This window comes from Rhinatrema bivittatum, chromosome 7 (genome assembly GCF_901001135.1).
Source record: "Rhinatrema bivittatum chromosome 7, aRhiBiv1.1, whole genome shotgun sequence".
In the NCBI taxonomy this organism is placed as follows: Eukaryota; Metazoa; Chordata; class Amphibia; order Gymnophiona; family Rhinatrematidae; genus Rhinatrema; species Rhinatrema bivittatum.
The window spans coordinates 61482967-61503415 of record NC_042621.1 but is presented as its reverse complement, the minus strand read 5'-3'; positions in this window follow the sequence as shown (position 1 = coordinate 61503415).

Here is a 20449-nt window from a genome sequence, read left to right as displayed (position 1 = left end):
TATTACTGGCATCAGTAGCATGGGATCTTCTTGGGGTTTGGGTACTTGCCAGGTTCTTATGGCCTGGATTGGCCACTGTTGGAAACAGGATGCTGGGCTTGATGGACTCTTGGTCCGACCCAGTATGGCAATTTCTTATGTAAGTTCAAGTACCAAGGGATGTCTTAAGAGTCACAGGAGCTCCCAGGACCTGCCCATCCGAAATCCTACATTAGAGATGCGAGGAGAGCCCGTTTGGGTGGCTTGTGAATGCAAAACTGGAAGAGACCAATGAGTCTTTGGGTATAAATATGTACTGTTTGCCAGATTGTCCCAATCAAAGCTTATTTCAGTAAAATGAAGCACTGCAGCATCATCCGGTATGTGAAGACTGTTTTCTCTGAGTCCAAATGTACAAAGCCCATCAGCCTCGAGGCAGCCTCTCTCCCCTGCTCCCCCCCCCCCTGCTCAATAAAGGATCTACACCCAGAACCCCCCCTTCACAGTGAGGGGGGTTACACTTGGAACTGAACTGGCGATCACTGGCCCCTTTTTTTTGTTTTGTGTTTTTTTAAGAAATGCCAAATATTTGTTCTAGCCCAGCACAGGGAGAACATGACAGTACTAAACCTGTTTACTTTTGCCTGCTTCATTCTGGTTGCTCCTTCAGTGGAGGATGCCAATGAATTTTAGTTTGCAAGTAGCCCCCCAGCAGGAATTCGAGTTTGTGGGGCCTGGACGTGTCCTGAGGGGGGCAGGCTTCCAGCCCACGATTGAAGGACTTCTGCAACTACAATGCCCATGGGTGAGAGACAGGGAGTTAGGCTGGGGGGGGGGGGGAGAGAGAAGTCCCCGCCATGTGCATGCACGTTGCAGTTCTTTGAGGTGAGCTGAGGACAGAGATTGTTTTCGTGGGGGAGGAGGGAGGGACGTGCCACAGTTGTATCCAGAAGTCCGAGGGGGTAAGGAAGAAGCAGTAATTGAAGGGATTATTTTACTAGGCGTCAGCCATGGTGGGGTTTTACTACTCTGCTGTTCCTTTACTCTCAATCCAAGGCTTAATATGTTCTCCAGGATGTCATGAGATGTCAAACGCTGAAGGCCTCTGCTGCCCTGAGCTCACTCACTGTGCTAAAGGCACGTTGTTAGCAAGTCAGTGAGCTTTGTGGCTCCTGCGTGATTTATTCCTTGCAAAGATCACTTACAGCAGGCAGAGTCTGGATCCCAAAAAGGCTGATGTTTATTTTCCAAGACCTTGTTGCAAATGCTCACATCAGGCTAAGCAGTCATGGCTGCTTGGATTTCTAGGAAATAATCACTGCACTGTGATAGTAACAAATATCCCAAGTGTTTAATTGCCACGCTGATTATCAGCTCCGAGGACGTCCCTTGGGTTCTTTGTTTTTATTTACATTTTTTTTTAATTTAAATTTTATTGAAATTATTACAAAAACTGTGTATAATCAGATAGGACATAGTCTGTTTTGTAGTACAAATGCACGCACTATAGGGTTAATCTGTTTTATTGTAAAATAGTATAAATCACAAACATAGCATGAAATGGAGCATGTTGTTTCCTTACCTACCCCATAAACACAGATCATAGTAACAACATTGATTCTAACGGTGATCGAATTATCAACCCAACTCCCACCCCCACCCACTCTCATCCCCTGAATAGTCAGAAAAAACACATTACAGTTTTCTTCACTTGAAAGACCTCTCAGGGAACACAGCTCAAGGAGAACGCCGTCAAATATTCTCACAGAGAGCCTACATTTCACAAGTGCAAGCGTTTTGGGCTGGCATTGCACAGTCACCACTCTGCCCGTGAACCCTGGAGGAACCAAATGCACGCATTATAACACTTAACCCCGGCCCAAATTCCCTCACTTCCTAATCCATCCCCAGCCCTAAAAAGAATCCACAACATTATATATCTTAAACATTTTGCAGAGTCCTCCAAAAAGCTGGACATTTCTTCTTCTGTGTGCTGCAGTAACAGCCGGGAGATGTGCGCGTATCTCGGGCCGTGCAGATGTTAAGAAACACCTGTCTCCCAGTATGCACACAAATAGGAAAGGGAGAAAAGGGCAGGGCGTGGTCTGGGTCCGTAACATGAAATGTGTGCATAAGTAGTTACGTGCAGAAGTGCGCACCAGGGTGTCCCCTACCGTGTAACTCTACTTCTGCTATGGATGGCGTGTAAGTAATAAATAAAAAAAAACAAGGCTAGTTAGCGGGGTTTTGGGACTAAAAGGGTAAAAGGGAGGCATATTAACAGGGGGGGTTAGAAAGTCCTATCCTTTACCTGTGCAAACTGAGAATGGACTGGGGAAACTGGTAATTGCGTCAGCGCGCGTATCTAATAAAATTCCCCTCACTTATGCGGTAGAACCGACATTTGCATGCACAGGCACGTGACCATATAAAATTGCACACACACTCTCCCATGCCTTTTCCTGATTCAATTAATGGTAGGCAGAGACAACAGCAGTTTCTATATTTTAGACGTCAGCCCTCTAAAGTAGCTCAGAACACTTCCTATTATCTCGAAAGCAGTTTTTGCCTTCTTTATCCTCTCCACCCCAATCCCATGTTCCAAATAGTGCCTGATTTGAAAGAAAGCAAAAAAGCTTCACATATTTGCTCCAGATGGAATAGTCCTAATGATTCCATTTGTCTAAAGATCCCACTTACTTCTCCGAATGGAAAATCCCTATTATACTGGATGGGAGTCAAGGCTGAATGTTTGTCCCATGCTACCAACCCAACATGAACCTTCTCTCATATATTAATTGTAAGTCTTGTGTTGACCAATGTTTTGGGGATCCTAGCCTTATGTAAAATCTATACATAATATCTGATAGGGGTCTCTCCTAGATAATGTTGTTCAAATTCTAACCCATTGTTTTGCTTTACAAGCCACCTGCCAATCCATCAAAACTCTTATTTGCTATTAGGATTTGTAGGTATGTAGGCCCTGGGCTGAGGTGAGAGATGGTACCGCCCACAGGGAGGAGCCCTATGGGCCTCACCATCGGGAGGCGAAGTCTCAGCTGATGTCAGACACAGGCAGACTAGAGTCTTTATTAAAGAAGTAGAGAGGCACTGCCCGCGGAGCAGGGAATGCAGGAGAAAGTCACACAGGCACTGAGGTGCCACAGAGTCAGTGAAGTGGGGAATATCCAAGGAGGATACCTCAGTAGAGAGGATACAGAAATGGTCCGCAGAGCGGGGTACACTGAAGAAGCTCCTCAGTAGAGATGACATGGTAGTGGTCCACAGAGCGGGGTACACCAATGAGGTTCTTCACTAGAGATGATACGGTAGTGGTCCGCAGAGCGGGGTATACCAATGAGGTTCTTCACTAGAGATGATACGGTAATGGTCCATAGACGAAGTACTCACAGTAGTAGTGGTGGTTCCAGGGGAAGACCCAGGGAACGGGGCAGGCAGTAGTCCAAGGCGTAAGGCCCAATGAGAAGCGGATAGCCAGAGACGAGGAAGGGCCCCCAAGGAGTGGGTACCCGGGACGTCTCACGCCGAAGAAGCAGGTACTGGAACAGAAGTCCATAGTGAGCGAAGCGGATTCAGCAGTGAGGGAACTTGTTGCCAAGTCATAGGCAGACAGGGCCAGCTGGCTTAAGAGTCCATGGAGATTGACGTCATCTGGGGGGGACACCCCGAGGTTCCTGTCATAACGTGCTTAAGACTGGCCCGAGAGCACGCGCGCGTGCCTAAGGAACTCCGAGGGCAAGATGGCAATCGGCAGCATCCACACCAACCAGGGAGGCCTGGGAACCAGGGCGAACAGGCCGACGATAGCTGGTGGAGGCCACCAATCCACCCAATGAAGTCACAGCAGAGAAGCAAGAGGTGAGCAACAGCGGTCGCAGCCGTCTGCAACCAACGGGCATAAGATTTGCACTGCATTATATTACTATTCCACTAATGGTACTGCCAGCACTCCCATCGCCCTAAGCAACTCTACTCAAGGAGGTCTGTGGCATGAAATAAAGCCCAGCAGTTTCCTCTGTCTACTATTTAACATTTCCTTTGGGATTTTAATGGGTGGTCTCTGTCAAGATATTCATTTTGAATGCTGCTATCTGTCCCATCCAAGTTAGTGTTGTACCCAACCAGCCCTGCAAATCTTTTTAAAATACTATTAATGAGAGGAGCATAGTTAGCTTGACAAATCCTTTTTCTATCTATTGTTATCTTTACTCCCAAATATTTCCAAATTTTGTTGTCCATATAAATGGAAAGTGCTCCTGTATATTCTCTTATATGTGCCTAGGGGTATTGATATTCAAAATTTACAAATTGCTCATATTTAGATTAAATACTGAGACCTTCCCATATTGGTCCATCTCACTTACCAAATTGGGTAAGGAGACATTGTGGTTAGTTACAATGAACTTTTGTATTCCTCCTTCCCTATTTTTATAGCTGAGATATCCACACAGAGAATTTCTTATTCTATTCCATCACCAGGGTAAACAGTAAAGGAGATAAAGAAAGAGCACCCCTGCGTTGTCCCTCTGCCCAACTTGAAGGTATCTGAATAACCTCCATGTAATATAATGCAAGCTTTCTCACCCATGTGGAGAAATTCCTTCCTAATCCAATCCAACCCTTTCTAACATCTTAAACAAAAAGGGCCAGTATACTCCATCAAAAGCTTTTTCCACATCAATAGCAACGGGATTTTCTTCTTTCTGAGTAGCCCAAGCTACATACAAGACCCACCTCACCTTGTTGGAGGCATGCCTGCCATGAATGAAACCTGATTTGTAATTATGATTCAGATTTGCAGAAACACTTGCTAGTCTATCCGCCAGCAATGACCAAAATGTTTATGTCTATGTTCAGCAGTGACATAAGCCTATATGACCTGCAGAGGGTCTTGTCCCTCCCTTATTTTAGTGTCACAAGTTATCCCACCAGCCCTCATGGATGGTGGTAGCTCTCCCCTACACAGCAAAGAAGTAAACATGCCTGCAATTGCCTTACCAGTAATTCATTAAACCTTTTATAGAAGTACTCTGTATGCCCATCCGGGCCTGGTACCTTATCTATTTTTAATGATTCGATTACCATCAAAATCTCAAATCTTGAAATCTCTCATGAGATAACCAAAATCTCTGTTATATTCATCTATCCCTTACCCTTATATCTTTCTCAGAAGAATAAAGCACTTGATAAAAGAAGATCAAAATCTTTGCTCAATCTGAAAAAGATCATATACCAGCCTCCCCCCACCTCCGCCCCCCCCCCATCTTTTTTCGGGGTGAGTGGCATTTTTGTTATTTCTTTCCTCAGTTTATGAGCCAGCATTTTAGAAGCTCTACCGCTGTGTTTATAACACTTCTGTCTTGTTAACTGCATTTGATATGCAATAGAGTCAATCATCAGTGATGTAAATTCTCCCTTTTGTCTTTTCAATTTTTCCTATTATTCTCTATGATCCATCAAGTTTATTCTGCTCTTACAGTTTGTTTTTTTTAATGAAGTCTTGCTAGGCATCAGATTCCTTTTCTCTCTCTCCCTTTTTTTTTCTGGAGGCCCAAGCTAAAAATCTGCTTGGGCCTCCAGAAAAAACAATCCCATACATTCTGGGGATTCACCTCCCCAGTATTGATCAGCTCCAAATTATCTTTGTTTTCTTTCTCTGCATTGCTGCATATGCACTCATTCTTCATGAGAGTGTCATTTAATCTCCAAATATGTTTCTGGTTGGATGGCCTTAGACCTCCCAACACCACCCATACCTGGAGCGTGATGTGAACAAACATTCCCAATTGCAGCAGACTGCCTTTTCACCATTAAAGTTGAATCTATAAGTATCAAACCAATCCCATAGTAGGATAAGTGTGAAGCTGAATAAAAAGTATAATTACTGCACGTAGAGTTCAGGGCTTTCCACACATCAACCAATCTCATGGTGGAAATGAATGATAACTTTATCCTTTGTTTTCTCAATGCTCTCCCTGATGGCCCCTTGGTTCTTTAGCATGTAAACTCTGATACAGAGAGTATATATATATTTATTTTATTTTAAGAGATTTATAGCCTGCTCGTTCCGAAGTTTGTGGTGGGGAACAAAAAAAACATTAATAAAATCAAACATACAAGCAATTAAACATCTAAGTGGCTTAGCCACTGAATTTACCGTATGTACACAGAACCAATAATAGTCAGCTGAATGAATCTAGATATTTGTTTCAAAAGCATCCCGAACGGGAATGCTTTTAATGACTTTTTAAATGTCTGGGTGTCAATCATTGACTGCAACTGATTCGGCAAAATGTTCCAGAGAAGGGGGCCGGCAATAGGAAGGCAAACTCACACCAGCAAGGCGCATACAAAGAGGGAACCTGCAGTAGGCCACGATGTGCACATCTTAGTGACCATGTAGGGTTACAAACACATAATCTAGAAGTGATCAAGGTGACAAAGTGTTATTTAATATTTTGTGGATTAATATGGTAAGTTTGAATTTAACCCTCCATTGGACAAGAAGCCAGTAGAGACAATAGAGGATAGGAGTGATATGATCTCTTACATTTGAACAGATAATATAGGGGCAGCAGAATATTATTTATTTATTTATTTGAAATCTTTTCTATACCATCGTTAAGTAGTATACCATCACAACGGTTTACAATGAGGCATATATATATATATCTTTGAAAGATGTATAAGTTAATACTCTCCATAGGAAGTGCCATTAAAGTCCGGTAATTAATGACATTTTCTGACCAGTGTGGTCAAATGCCTTGTTTTCAACTGGGTCACCAGAGCAGGAGGAGATCAGCAACTTGTCCACAGTCACACACAGAGGCTTAGTGCAGAGATGAGCCTTGAACTCATATTCTGAACTCGTAATCTCCACTAGGCCATACCTCCCAGTTTTCCCAATACAGGTAGATCTATTTGCTAAGTGTCAATATAACAGCACAGATTACATCATTGCTCACTTAGCTTTAGGCTACTTTCAGTCTCTTCCCAATTCTCAAAAACAAATTTTACTGAAATGACTAACTCTAAAGCCCTGCCTTGGATGAATGCTATATTATATGTCCATAATCCATCAAGAGCTCTGAGGTCGTCCTTGCGTGGACTCTTGGAAATACCATCTGTGCGTCATGTTCTTCTCTCAGCGATCCATGAGAGGTCATTTTCAGTGGCTGCTCCGGAGCTGTGGAACTCTGCCTGTGGCTCTGTGGTTAGCATCTTGCGTAAAAACATTTAAGAAAATGCTGAAGACTTTTTTATTTCAGCTAGCATTTGCTGCTGTTGACTGATGCATGTGAGATATGTTGAGACACTGTTTGATGTTGTTCATATATTTTACATGTTTTTAATTCATATGAATTTTTTATGATTATTTTATCTTTGTTAGCCGCATAATGATTGGGCGGCACAAAAATATCAAAATTAATAAAAGTTAATAAAATTGTAAATGTAACCCCATCCCTAGATGTACACTCAACACAGATGGGGGCCATAAAGGTTTTTAAGTCTCATTGGGGCTGGAACCACTCACTGGCTAACTCTCTCACTGTCTCTCTTAGCTCCAGGGCTGGATTCTTTGTAGATGGGGGGAAATACTTACTTTCAGGGTCCAATCTGACCGAGGTGACTATTTGTGTTCCCCAGGAGAAGTACATTTTTCCCAGCACTTTGGATGCTGTAGGTCCTTGATGGAATGGAAAACCCAGGGCCGCTGCAAGGATCTGTAGTGCCCTAGGCAGACCAATGTAACACTGCCCCCTCCCCCCCAAACCCACTCTGAGTTGAATGAGCCCCTCTGATAGTGGTAGACAGTGGTCTCCCCTCTGAATTCTCCCCTCTGAATGAGCCCCTCTGAAAGGGAGACAGTGGTCTCCTTTTGACAGTGCTCTCTCTCTCTCTCTCTCCCTCCCCTCCTCTTTCTCTCTCTACCATTTCGCACAAACCTAGCGAGTGCTCCGTGACTGCTGTCACCCCTCCTCTCCTTTCACATTTGAAAATGGTACCCTGGTGGTGCCTTGCCCATTGACGCCACCCTAGGCGACTGCCTAGTCCCGCCTAATGGTCGCACCGGCCCTAGGAAAACCCTCTTCTAGCTGGCACAGTATTCCTAGTTATCTCTCTTCCAGGGGTGAAGACTCCAAGTGGAGTCAAATTGGATTTACTCACGGTTCTCCTCAGTCATCAGTCTCCTCAGTCCGTCTTGATCTCACTCACAGTATTCAAATCCCAAGTTGGAGTGGGATCCCCTGGAACTCGCAGCTCTCATTGCGCCTTCTCAGGATAGGAAGAAGGGGCAGCAAATCTTCTAACCAAACTGTCTCTTGTTCTTATGTTCTAATATTAACTCCAGGGCATAATTCTTTCTTAAATGTTTTAGAAGAAGATTCCAGTCTTAATTCGATTGGAAGGGAATTCCATAATATCGGGCCGGCGATTGAGAATGCACATTGTCTAGTTGAAATAAGACGGGATATTTTTGAAGATGGAATTATAAGTAGACCGGTATTTGTGGATCATAAAGATCTTCTTGATGTTTGAAAAACGGAGTGATGAATCCAACCATTCAGACTTGCTGTTATACAACGTTTTATATATCAGTGAAAGAGTCTTGTATTGTACTCTGTAAAAGACAGGCAACCAATGAAGATCCTTTAGTGGAGTGATATGATCCGATTTTTTGAGGTTACTAAGTAGACATGCTGCCGCATTTTGTAATAGTTGAAGTGGGGTAATGGTAGATGCAGGTAATCCCAGGAGAACTGTGTTACAGTAGTCTAATTTGGATAAAAGTAGGGCTTGCAATCCTAAATGAAAATCATGATGTGAAGTAGAGGTTTAATCCTTTTTAAGATTTGAAGTTTGTAAAAACCCTCTTTAATGATGTTGTTATTATGTTGTTTAAAACAGAATTCCGAATCCAATGTGATTCCAAGGTCCCTTATATTAAATAAGATACTTTTGTTGGATAGGTTATTATTAAGATGGAAGTTAAAATCAGGTAAGTATTTATTGCAAATATAAAGTATCTCAGTTTTATTGTGATTAAGATTAAGGGATAATTTGATGGTATTGTTTTATTGTGTTTAGATAGGAGTTACAAAGATTTAATGAATTAGAAGGTTAGAATTTATTGGTAAAAGAATCTAAACATCATCAGCAAAAATATAATATATTAATTTAAGATCTGTTAGGAGTTTACATAATGGGACTAGGTAGATGTTGAAAAGTGTTGATGATAAAAAGGATCCTTGAGGAATACCATGTGGAAGAGGTGTTTGTTTAGATTCATTGTAATTACATTTGACAATGTAAGATCTGTTGTGTAGGTAAGAAGTGAACCACTTCTTACCTATAAGCCAATTTCTGTTAGTCTTTTTAAGAGAATGGAATGATTTACAGTGTCAAAGGCTGCTGAGATGTCAAGGAAAATTAGGAGGAATTTTTCGCCGTTGTGTAAGCCTTTTATCACTAAATCAGAAAGTGAAATTAAAAGAGTTTCTGTGCTGAGTGATTTTCTAAAACCATGTTGGGCTGGGAAAAGAATTTTGTTTTTTTCTAAATGTTCCGGAAGTTGTTGATTGACAATTTTTTCAAGTATTTTGGCTAAGAAAGGGAGGTTAGAAATAGGTCTATAATTAGTAATAGTAAATTGATCAAGGTTAGATTTTTTAAGAGTAGGTTTAATAAATCCTATAATGACAAGGGTCCTTAGCCTATGTTAATTTCAGTTTTCCTGCTAATACCTTTTAATTTCTTGTTAACATGTTTTGTTCAGCTAAAGTTAATTCTACGTTTTAATGTAAAAAACAATAGGAAAACATTGATTTTTCCAGCACCTTTTACTTTTTCTGTAAAAAACCGATATGATATGTCAGATCGAATGTCGGTATATAAAAATCAATAAATAAATGAGGAGGCTGCAGTGGTCCCAAGGTGAAGAAAAAAGCCAAGCCCATCTTTCACAAGTTTTGCGAAGGAAGTTTTTTGTCTGCCACCCTTCCTCCCCCTACAGCTGGGAAGAATTAAGATCTGTCTTCTTAGCGAGAGGCCTTTCCTCTAGGAAGATCTACAACAATCTGTTCTGGGAAAGGAGCATGAGAGAGAAAAGGGGAGTTGCGACACCTGGAGACCCATCAAAGGAGCCTGCAGCCCAGGACACAGGACCCAGACAGAACTGGAGTGCAGCTGGGCCTTAGGTACTGTGAGGAAGGGAATCCACTGACACCGGAGTCCGGATCCTGCTGTGCACTCCTTGTGACCTTGGGCAAGTCACTTCGCCCTCTGTTGCCTCAGGTACAGACTCAGATTGAGATGAAATACCTACAGCACCTGAATGCAATCCACTTTGAAGGGCCTGAAAAAGCAGAATATAACTCAAGTAAATAGGTGTCCGGTGTGGTTCAAAGTGGCAGTGGGGGTCTCGGGCCGCAGAGGAGGAGAATGTGGCAGCATTGCTCGTCTCCCGCTGCTGGCCTGAGCAGTGCAGGTGGGGTAATCTCAGCGTAAAGAAGGCCTGGGGGATGTAAGATTGAGGGAATGGGGGGAGGGGGGGCTGCAGAATGGTTGTGTGAAAGAGGAGGTGGGAATGGGTGAAAGAGAGGGGTGGGATGTGTATAAAAGAAGGGGCTGGAGGGAGTGTGTGAAAGAGGGACTGGTGAGGGGGGGGGGGTGTTTGTATTGTGGGATGGGGATGAGAGAGAGAGAGGGCCCTGGGATAGGGAGAGAAAGAAGTCTAGGGTGGGGTGGGGGGTAGAGAGAGTTGTGGAGAGGACAGTTGAGGGGACGGGGGTGAAGCTATGAAGGGGAGCAGCATTGGAGCTACAGAACACTTTCTTCTTACCCATCTGGAACCCCCCAAAATTCCAGATTGTCTTTTCCTCCCTACCTCCCCATCCCCTGCCTTTTCCTCGCCCCAGTCCCGATCTTTCTTCTCCTCCCCATACCAAATCCTTCTTCTCTTCTCCTTCTGATTTCCCTCTCTCTTTCTCTCCCCATCTCCACTCCTCTCTCCTTCTTCTGTCCCCGTACATGATCTTCCTTCCTCCATCCCCGATCCTCACTCCCTCCCCATCCCTGATACTTTCTCTCCTCCTCCCATTCACGATCCTCCTTTCTCGCCTCTCCCCATCCTGCAGGTCACCTGTTCCTCTCCTCTTCCACATTGACATCTGAGATCCCCCACCCATAAAATTACCAAAAGAACCGACACAAGGAAAGGTTGGAAAACAACTTTATTTTAATTCTGCAAAATAAATTTACGATATTTAGCATGCAAAATGATTCAAATGTATACAAATGTGCTGCATTGCTGCAGGTTTTTCTAAGAAACAAAACCAGCCCAATCATCAAACAACACCAAGAGTGTAACCCTCCAGTCCACCCCTCCCACCTCTCCCAGGTTCCTGCAGAGCTCCCAAAATTGAATCTCTTGACCTCAGGGTCTTTGGAAGTTTATACCCAACTTGGGAGTTTGGTCTATGATGATGATCGTTTCAGTGTATGATTCTTGCCATATTTCTTGTGATTTTAGCTCCATTTCCTAGGATCTCATCCCAATTAATTTTTGTTTTTAAATAAACGTGCCTCTCTCCCAGCCCCCTGCACCCCCTCCCCCTCCCTGAACAATCACATCCACCAACAAACTTGTTCACCTATTGATATTTATATTTCCCTGAACATAAGAACATAAGAAATTGCCATGCTGGGTCAGACCAAGGGTCCATCAAGCCCAGCATCCTGTTTCCAACAGAGGCCAATACCAGGCCACAAGAACCTGGCAATTACCCAAACACTAAGAAGATCCAATGCTACTGATGACAGTAATAGCAGAGGCCATTCCTTAAGTCAATTAGATTAATAGCAGTTAATGGACTTCTCCTCCAAGAACTTATCCAAACCTTTTTTGAACCCAGCTACACTAACTGCACTAATCACATCCTCTGGCAACAAATTCCAGAGTTTAATTGTGCGTTAAGTGAAAAAGAACTTTCTCCGATTAGTCTTAAATGTGTTACTTGCTTACTTCATGGAATGCCCCCTACTATTATCTGAAAGGGTAAATAACTGCTTCATCTACTTGTTCAAGACCTCTCATGATCTTAAAGACCTCTATCATATCCCCCCTCAGCCGTCTCTTCTCCAAGCTGAAAGGTCCTAACCTCTTCTGCCTTTCCTCATAGGGGAGCTGTTCCATCCCCTTTATTATTTTGGTTGCCCTTCTCTACTTTCTCCATCGCAACTATATCTTTTTTGAGATGCGGCGACCAGAATTGTACACAGTATTCAAGGTGCGGTCTCACTATGGAGCGATACAGAGGCATTATGACATTTTCTGTTTATTCACCATTCTCTTTCTAATAATTCCCAACATTCTGTTTGCTTTTTTGACTGCTGCAGCACACTGAACCGACGATTTCAATGTGTTATCCACTATGACGCCTAGATCTCTTTCTTGGGTTGTAGCACCTAATATGGAACCTAACATTGTGTAACTATAGCATGGGTTATTTTTCCCTATATGCATCACTTTGCACTTATCCACATTAAATTTCATCTGCCATTTGGATGCCCAATCTTCCAGTCTTGCAAGGTCCTCCTGTAATGTATCACAATCCGCTTGTGATTTAACTACTCTGAATAATTTTGTATCATCCGCAGATTTGATAACTTCACTTGTCGTATTCCTTTCCTGTCCTTGTAGCCAGCAAATTACCAAGTGGCAGGCAGGAGCTGTTTTGTGTTTTCCTTATTATACAGACCCACAGGAAGGGGATATGTGGACCCGAGGCCTTCTTTTTTATCCAGACCCAATGCTCTCGAGCCCCTCCCACTGCCAAGACAGCCACAGGGCCCAGACCTACCCCAGCTGGGCTAAGCCGAGGCCTCCCCGGGTCCCCCTACCCCCCCCCCCCCTCTCCTCAGATTCATTTGCCATGGCCAGGGACTTCTCTCTGCTCGGTCACTGCAGCCTCCTCTTGGACTGGGCAAAGAGGCACAGAGCTCCCTCCTGACCCACTGAGCAGGGGGGTGGGGGGTTACTCCTGTCAGAGGACTCAGAAAAGTGCAAAAAATCCTTCTTCCTCTTTCTCTCCCCTCCAGTCCACTTCTGGGGCTTGGCAGGGCTGTGTCCCTGTGCTAAGCTGAAGGCCTAGCTTGGAGAGCCCGCCTTCTCCCTTGAGATCCTACACTGCCACAACCTCCCAAGGGCTCACCCCAGATCATCATCCGTAGGCAGCCTCTAGGTGAGGGCCTATGCAGGAATGCTGTCTCCATTTAAGTTGATATATAACCTCTAATACTGGGAACTAGGGTTAATTAATGGTTGACCAAAGGCCCGCCCACACTATTATGCTATTGGCCTGACTGTGAACCCTGCAATATGACTTTTATGCTCTGAAAGGCCAATGAAACCATTTTGGATGGTTTTTGCCTATTTTTGCTGCATACCAGCTCTGTGAAAATAGTTCTTAACCGAACAGTTTTCACAGCTCCTACTGGGCAGGTTACAACAAAGATTTCTTGATTACCATTATTAGTGTTCCACTGTGCTATAGATCTTTTTTACTCCCTGCACAAAAATAGTATTAAAATCATTGGCATCTCCTCCCACATCCTGTGATTAGACCCATCTAGGAGCCGCGCTTCCAAAAGTGACAGACTCCCAGGCTCGAGTTAAAAAGCAAACCCTGAAATCAAATTTCTGACAGACAAAAGAGAAATGTTGTAACTTTAATCGTAAGCAACCTCAAGCCTGTGCCCTGCATTTTAAATCAGCCAATAGTGCAAATCCCTGAGGGAAAAAGGATGAATCATTTTACCGAGCTTTGATATATTTACATACACAAGTGGTTGGTAGGGTTCCCACCTGGCTCCGGATTTGCTCAACAGTGTTGATCCAGTCCTAGGGATACCCCATTGCGTGCAGGGACTCGTAATTCTTATTTTCCTATTGGATTCCCTGAGAAACGTCCCTGCATGGAATGGGGTAGATCCGGCTTACCAGATCAACCCCGTCGGGCGAACCTGGAGCCAGTTGGCAACCCTAGTTGTTGGCTTACTGCCTACTTGAATCTTGCCCCAACTGGGACGACAATACCAAAAGCCTTCATACACAACTACTCTGGGATTTTCCCCATTTTTTATTCTCTCTCCCCGTCCTCCTCAGCCAGAGGCTGGGCTGGGAAGGGTCACAGGGGTTATAACCACCCCAAAATTAACCTTCTCCCCTCTGTAGCCACCCCTCCCCAGCACATAATGTCAAATGTATTTAATAGGGCTGGTAACTTCCCCACAGCCCCTGGGAGCTCATTGTTAGTGCTGCTGGGGCAAACCTTGGATCCTGGGCAAGCGGCAACAGGCAGGGCCTGCAGAGAATCAGCCAGTGCATACGCATAGGGCTCCATCTCATCCTTTCCCATAAGGCCTGTGCCTGTACGTCAGCTCAGTGACCATGAGTGCTGCCACTGACAACACTGGGGCCAGGGCAGGCCCCAGCAGTATCAGCAATGATATCTGTTTGTGGGGGGGAGGCAATGAAGAGACAGAAATGAGGTCCAGGAGGTGGAAAGGGAGCAATCAGGTCCAGAGGCAGCTCCATTCTCTTCAATTTTCTGTTTATCCTCTCCCGCCCCACCTCTCCCGCCCCACCTGGGACAGGCTAGCACCACCCCTCTCCCGCCCCACCTGGGACAGGCTAGCACCACCCCTGCCCTCAGGCTTTGCCAAAAGCACTCCTCTGACCGAGAGGCATACATGGCAATTCACTCCAGTCTAGTGAATGCGCACATCTGAGCCAGCCAGTAGGTGGCGCAGTTTAGTGACAGCCAGTGCATTAGCACCAACACCAGCATTAAATGCACCTAATCTGTTAATTCATTGCCAAAAAAAACGTATGTTGACATTAACGCTAACATTTTTTATAACAGGCTTATGAAAATGCAAAACTATGCAATTTACCTCATTATCTATTACCATAGGGAATCTGAATGAGCATTGAACAGCGCAAACATTAACTCAGGTTAATGCAAAAACTTACACCTCTAATGGTAGAGTTAAATTTATGTGTTAACGTCCTCAATATTTTGCACACTCTGGCACATCTAGCAAATAATTATTTTCTGAATGCCACATTAAGGATGGCGATAATGCATGCGTTAAAATCAGGTGTTAACATCTCAGCTTTAATGTGCTTTGATAAATAGAACCCTAAGGCTCCTTGAATCCCAGGAGGTTCCAAATGTCCCATCCACAGAATCCCGAGACCCCTGCCAAAACAAGGAGCAGGTACATAACCTGATTTCTCCATGCATACAGTCAGCATGCCAGACTTTCATTTACAGACGTTTATTAGTTTCCCACAAATTTCTCTTTAAGATGAAGGCAGCAGTCCAGCAGCAAGAGGGGGGGCCTCTCAGTCTTTTGCATCGAGTGACACATGTATGATTTTTTTACCTGCCAGTGAGAACTTATATGTGTGCACCCAGTGCAAAGAAATCCTATCTCTCAGAGAACGAGTCCGATCTCTGGAGGCCAGAGTGGCAGACCTGGAGCTGCTGAGACAGACAGAGAGGTACATAGATGAGACCTTCAGGGACATAGTAGCCAAGTCCCAACTCCAATTTGGCTAGCCCTGGTGTTGCCTTGGAGGAGGAAGGTCTCCTGTTTGGAGAGCATCAACCTGGAGCAGCAAGAAATGATCCTGTAGCAAGGACCTGCTCTCCAGGTGATGCATTGTCCTCTCGCACCGAGGATATCTCCCCAAGGCCTACTGCCCAGGAGGGAAGGGTTAGTCCGGCCATCATAGTTGGTGATTCAATTATTAGAAATGTAGATAGCTGGGTGGCTGGTGGACGTGAGGACCACCTGGAAACTTGCCTGCCTGGTGCGAAGATGGCAGACCTCACGTGTCACCTAGATAGGATTATAGACAGTGCTGGGGAGGAGCCGGCTGTCGTGGTACATGTGGGCACCAACGACATAGGAAAATGTGGGAGGGAGGCTCTGGAAGCCAAATTTAGGATTTTAGGTAGAAAGATCAAATCCAGAACCTCCAGGGTTGCATTCTCTGAAATGCTTCCTGTTCCACATGCAGGTCCCCAGTGGCAGGCAGAGCACCAGAGTTTCAATGTGTGGATGAGACAGGGAAGAGGGACTCAGTTTTGTAAGGAACTGGGGAAACTTTTGGGGAAGGGGAGACTTTTCCGAAAGGATGGGCTCCACCTTAATTAGAGTGGAACCAGGCTGCTAGTGCTAACCTTTAAAAAGGAGATAGAGCAGCTTTTAAACTAAATCAAAGGGGAAAGCCGACAGTCACACAGCAGCACATGGTTCGGAAGGAGATATTTTCAAAGGATACTAATGAAACATTAGAGTTGGGGCATCTGAACAGAGAGGTTCTAATAATAAGAAAAATAGTCCATGTGCATATAAGTAAAGAATCACCTGAGCTAAAAGATTCCAATTTATCCTTGTCAAACAAAAAGCAGAATGATAATATAAACAAAAAACACACTTTGAAATGTTTGTATGCTAATGCCAGAAGTCTAAGAAGTAAGATGGGAGAATTAGAATGTATAGCAGCGAATGATGATATAGACTTAATTGCCATCACAGAGACATGTCGGAAGGAGGATAACCAATAAATAATTTATCTGAGCCTTTGTCGCAGGACAAGGTTATGTTAGTTCCCATGGTTGTCTTATTTTACCCAAAAGGTCTCAAATCTACGTGCTACTATCCCTTATTGGTCAATGTTGGTCTCTCAGTTCTCTAACCAGTGATGAAATGAAATGAAACGAGTCAGTTTTCAAGCAGTTTGTCAGGTTGAGATATCACAGATTATTATGGCTATGAATTCCTCCTCACGTCCACTAAATGTCTACGATACCTTATTACTGAAAGCATTAAACGATGAAATTTGCCTTCAGTGGCCACCATCGTAAATGTCTCATTGGTGGATGGGGTCTTTGTAGTATGCCACACTCCACCTACTCCTAAGAGTAGGTGGAGTGGGATCCTAAGACTGGCCGATATCCACATCCTTTTTTATCAAAGATCATTGAGGTAGTCCTTTTTAGAAAGTATGAAAGTTTTAAAAACTTGGCTGCAACACCTAGCCCCCATGACTCAGATAACATAAATAGTTCTCGTTCAATATCCTACCCCCTCACTAACCCTGGTTATCTAACTCCGTTTCTACGTTAGATGTCTACCTTTGTACTACCGTTTCTAAGAATGTCTATGTATTCTGTAAAATTCATTTTATTTAAGAATGTTTTACATGTAAACCGTTGTAAACTAACTAGTGATTCTCACTTGGAATGATGCTATATAAGACATTTAAATAAATAAATAAATAAATTCCAGGAGGACCTTGTGAGACTGGTAAATTGGGCTTCCAAAAGAGAGATGAAATTCAATGTGGACAAGTGCAAGGTGATCCATATAGGGAAAAATAACCCTTGCTGTAGTTACACAATCTCAGCTTCCATCTTTTAAGAGTTACCACCTGCTTGTGATTTAATTACTCTGAACAATTTTGTATCATCTGCAAATTTGATTATCTCACTCGTCGTATTTCTTTCCAGATCATTTATAAATATATTGAAAAGTAAGGGTCCCAATACAGATCCCTGAGGCACTCCACTGCCCTCTCCCTTCCACTGAGAAAATTGTCCATTTAATCCTATCATAATGCCTCTGTATCGCTCCATGGTGAGACCGCACCTTCAATACTGTGTACAATTCTGGTCGCCGCATCTCAAAAAAGATATAATTGCGATGGAGAAGGTACAGAGAAGGGCTACCAAAATGATAAGGGGAATGGAACAGCTCCCCTATGAGGAAAGACTAAAGAGGTTAGGACTATGAGGAAAGACTAAAGAGGTTAGGACTTTTCAGCTTGGAGAAGAAACGACTGAGGGGGGATATGATAGAGATGTTTAAAATCATGAGAGGTCTAGAATGGGTAGATGTGAATCGGTTATTTACTCTTTCGGATAGTAGAAAGACTAGGGGGCACTCCATGAAGTTAGCATGGGGCACATTTAAAACTAATTGGAGAAAGTTCTTTTTTACTCAACGCACAATTAAACTCTGGAATTTGTTGCCAGAGGATGTGGTTCGTGCAGTTAGTATAGCTGTGTTTAAAAAAGGATTGGATAAGTTATTGGAGGAGAAGTCCATTACCTGCTATTAAATTCACTTAGAGAATAGCCACTGCCATTAGCAATGGTAACATGGAATAGACTTAGTTTTTGGGTAATTGCCAGGTTCTTATGGCCTGGATTGGCCACTGTTGGAAACAGGATGCTGGGCTTGATGGACCCTTGGTCTGACCCAGTATGACATTTTCTTATGTACTCTCTGTTTCCTGTCTTTTAGCCAGTTTGCAATCCACGAAAGGACATCACCACCTATCCCATGACTTTTTACTTTTCCTAGAAGCCTCTCATGAGGAACTTTGTCAAAATCCAAGAACACTACATCTACCGGTTCACCTTTATCCACATGTTTATTAACTCCTTCAAAAAGTGAAGCAGATTTGTGAGGCAAGACTTGCCTTGGGTAAAGCCATGCTGACTTTGTTCCATGTTCCACTTCCTGAGTAGATATGGCGATTTTCCTCTCTCAGGGCCTGCTGTAATAAGATGCACTCAGCAGAGTGCACAGTTTTACCCTCAGCCATGTATATCTATCCTTTCATTCATTTAGAAATCGAGTGGCTTGCAGTGAGAAAAATAAAAGTTGTCACTCAGCTTTGCTGCTTTGCTGTGAAGTTCAGATTTAAGAACTCTGATAGGAAATGTGAAATGTGGAATGTTGTTACATTAACACTTTCTGAAAAATGCAGCCAAGAGTAACAGGAGCTTATCAAACCAGAAATACTTCTCTTGTCTAAAACAATACTTTTATCTTGGCAACGTATTCCAGAGTGCAAAAAAGGAAAAGTTTGAGTTGCATGGCAAATAAGACAGAAGTCCGATTTTAGGAACTGCAGCCACGGCGACCATTCCTTTCCAGCTGACTCCATTCTTTCGGGGTAGGTGATCCAGTCCTGGTATTACCCCCCCAGGGCTTGCATGGACCTGTATTTCATTTCACACAACATAAAACGCTGGATTATAACTCCATTTCCATAAAATACGTCTCTCCTACAAAAAAAAAAAAAAAAGTGGGATGCCAGTAAGAAACCCTCTGAATTACACTGAGGGCTGCCAGCCGACTCACTACCATCCTGAGTAGATATGGCGATCTCCCTCTCTCAGGGCCTGCTGTAATAAGATGCACTCAGCAGAGTGCACAGTTTTATCCTCAGCTCTATGCAGATTTTTTTCTGTGCAAATGTTACTTCTGACATCGTAAGGAGTTTTGTGCATGTAAAACTGCATTCTGTTTAGCACCCTGGCATGGAAATCCCATGCTATTGATATTAGCTCTTGCCCTCTAGTGAAGAGAAACACGCTGGCTTACCTCATGTTTTGTTAATGCTGGAAATTTTCCTCCTGGTCAGAGGTGGAGTAAAGTTTCCAGCGCTTGGGTCAATCTCTGGGCAAAGGCCGGCATTCCAGCGCCAGGTCGAGCCAAAAAAATCTTCCTCCTGGAACTGTGTAGCTTGGCAGCTCTGCTCTCTTATCATAGTCACATCTAGCCTAAAACCTGCCCTCTAGGAAGCTGGTTTTGCAGCTGAAACTCTGGTTCTCCCAGACCACCATTCTCTACGTAAACAAACCTCCCAGAATCTCTTATTTATCTTGTTTGTAAAGGGGATCTATGTGCAGAAAACACACCTTGTGGACACAAAGCTTGTTTTCTGCAGAACCATATCATTTCAGTGCACAATAAAATGGCTTCTGAAAGCATTTTTGTGTGCATAAATCATATTGTATATGCACAGATTATGTTCTGTGCACCTAAAAGTCTTTAGTGTGCACAAAACATGAGTCTTGTGCACATAAATCATAGCAGAGAGAATAACCCGCACCTTATTACATTGGGCCCTTAGGGCTGCCACATTACCCAGTTCTAGGAGGAAGATGTTAGAGCAGGCCTGGATTTCTGACCACTCCCATCCTGATGCATTATGGGACCTGCAGCACGGATCTGAATGTGCAGAATCAGGCACCCGAATGCCACACTGCTTTGGGATAGAAATTCAAATTCAGGTCGAGCCAAACAATCTTCCTCCTGGAACTGTGTAACTTGGCAGCTCTGCTCTCTTATCATAGTCACATCTAGCCTAAAACCTGCCCTCTAGGAAGCTGGTTTTGCAGCTGAAACTCTGGTTCTCCCAGACCACCATTCTCTACGTAAACAAACCTCCCGGAATCTCTTATTTATCTTGTTTGTGTTTGACTAGATTTTAAGGAATTGTCTCTTCTGTGTGTCTGTGCAGAACCGGGTACCTGATTAATGGCAGCATTCTGAGCAGGATATGCATGGTGAGCAT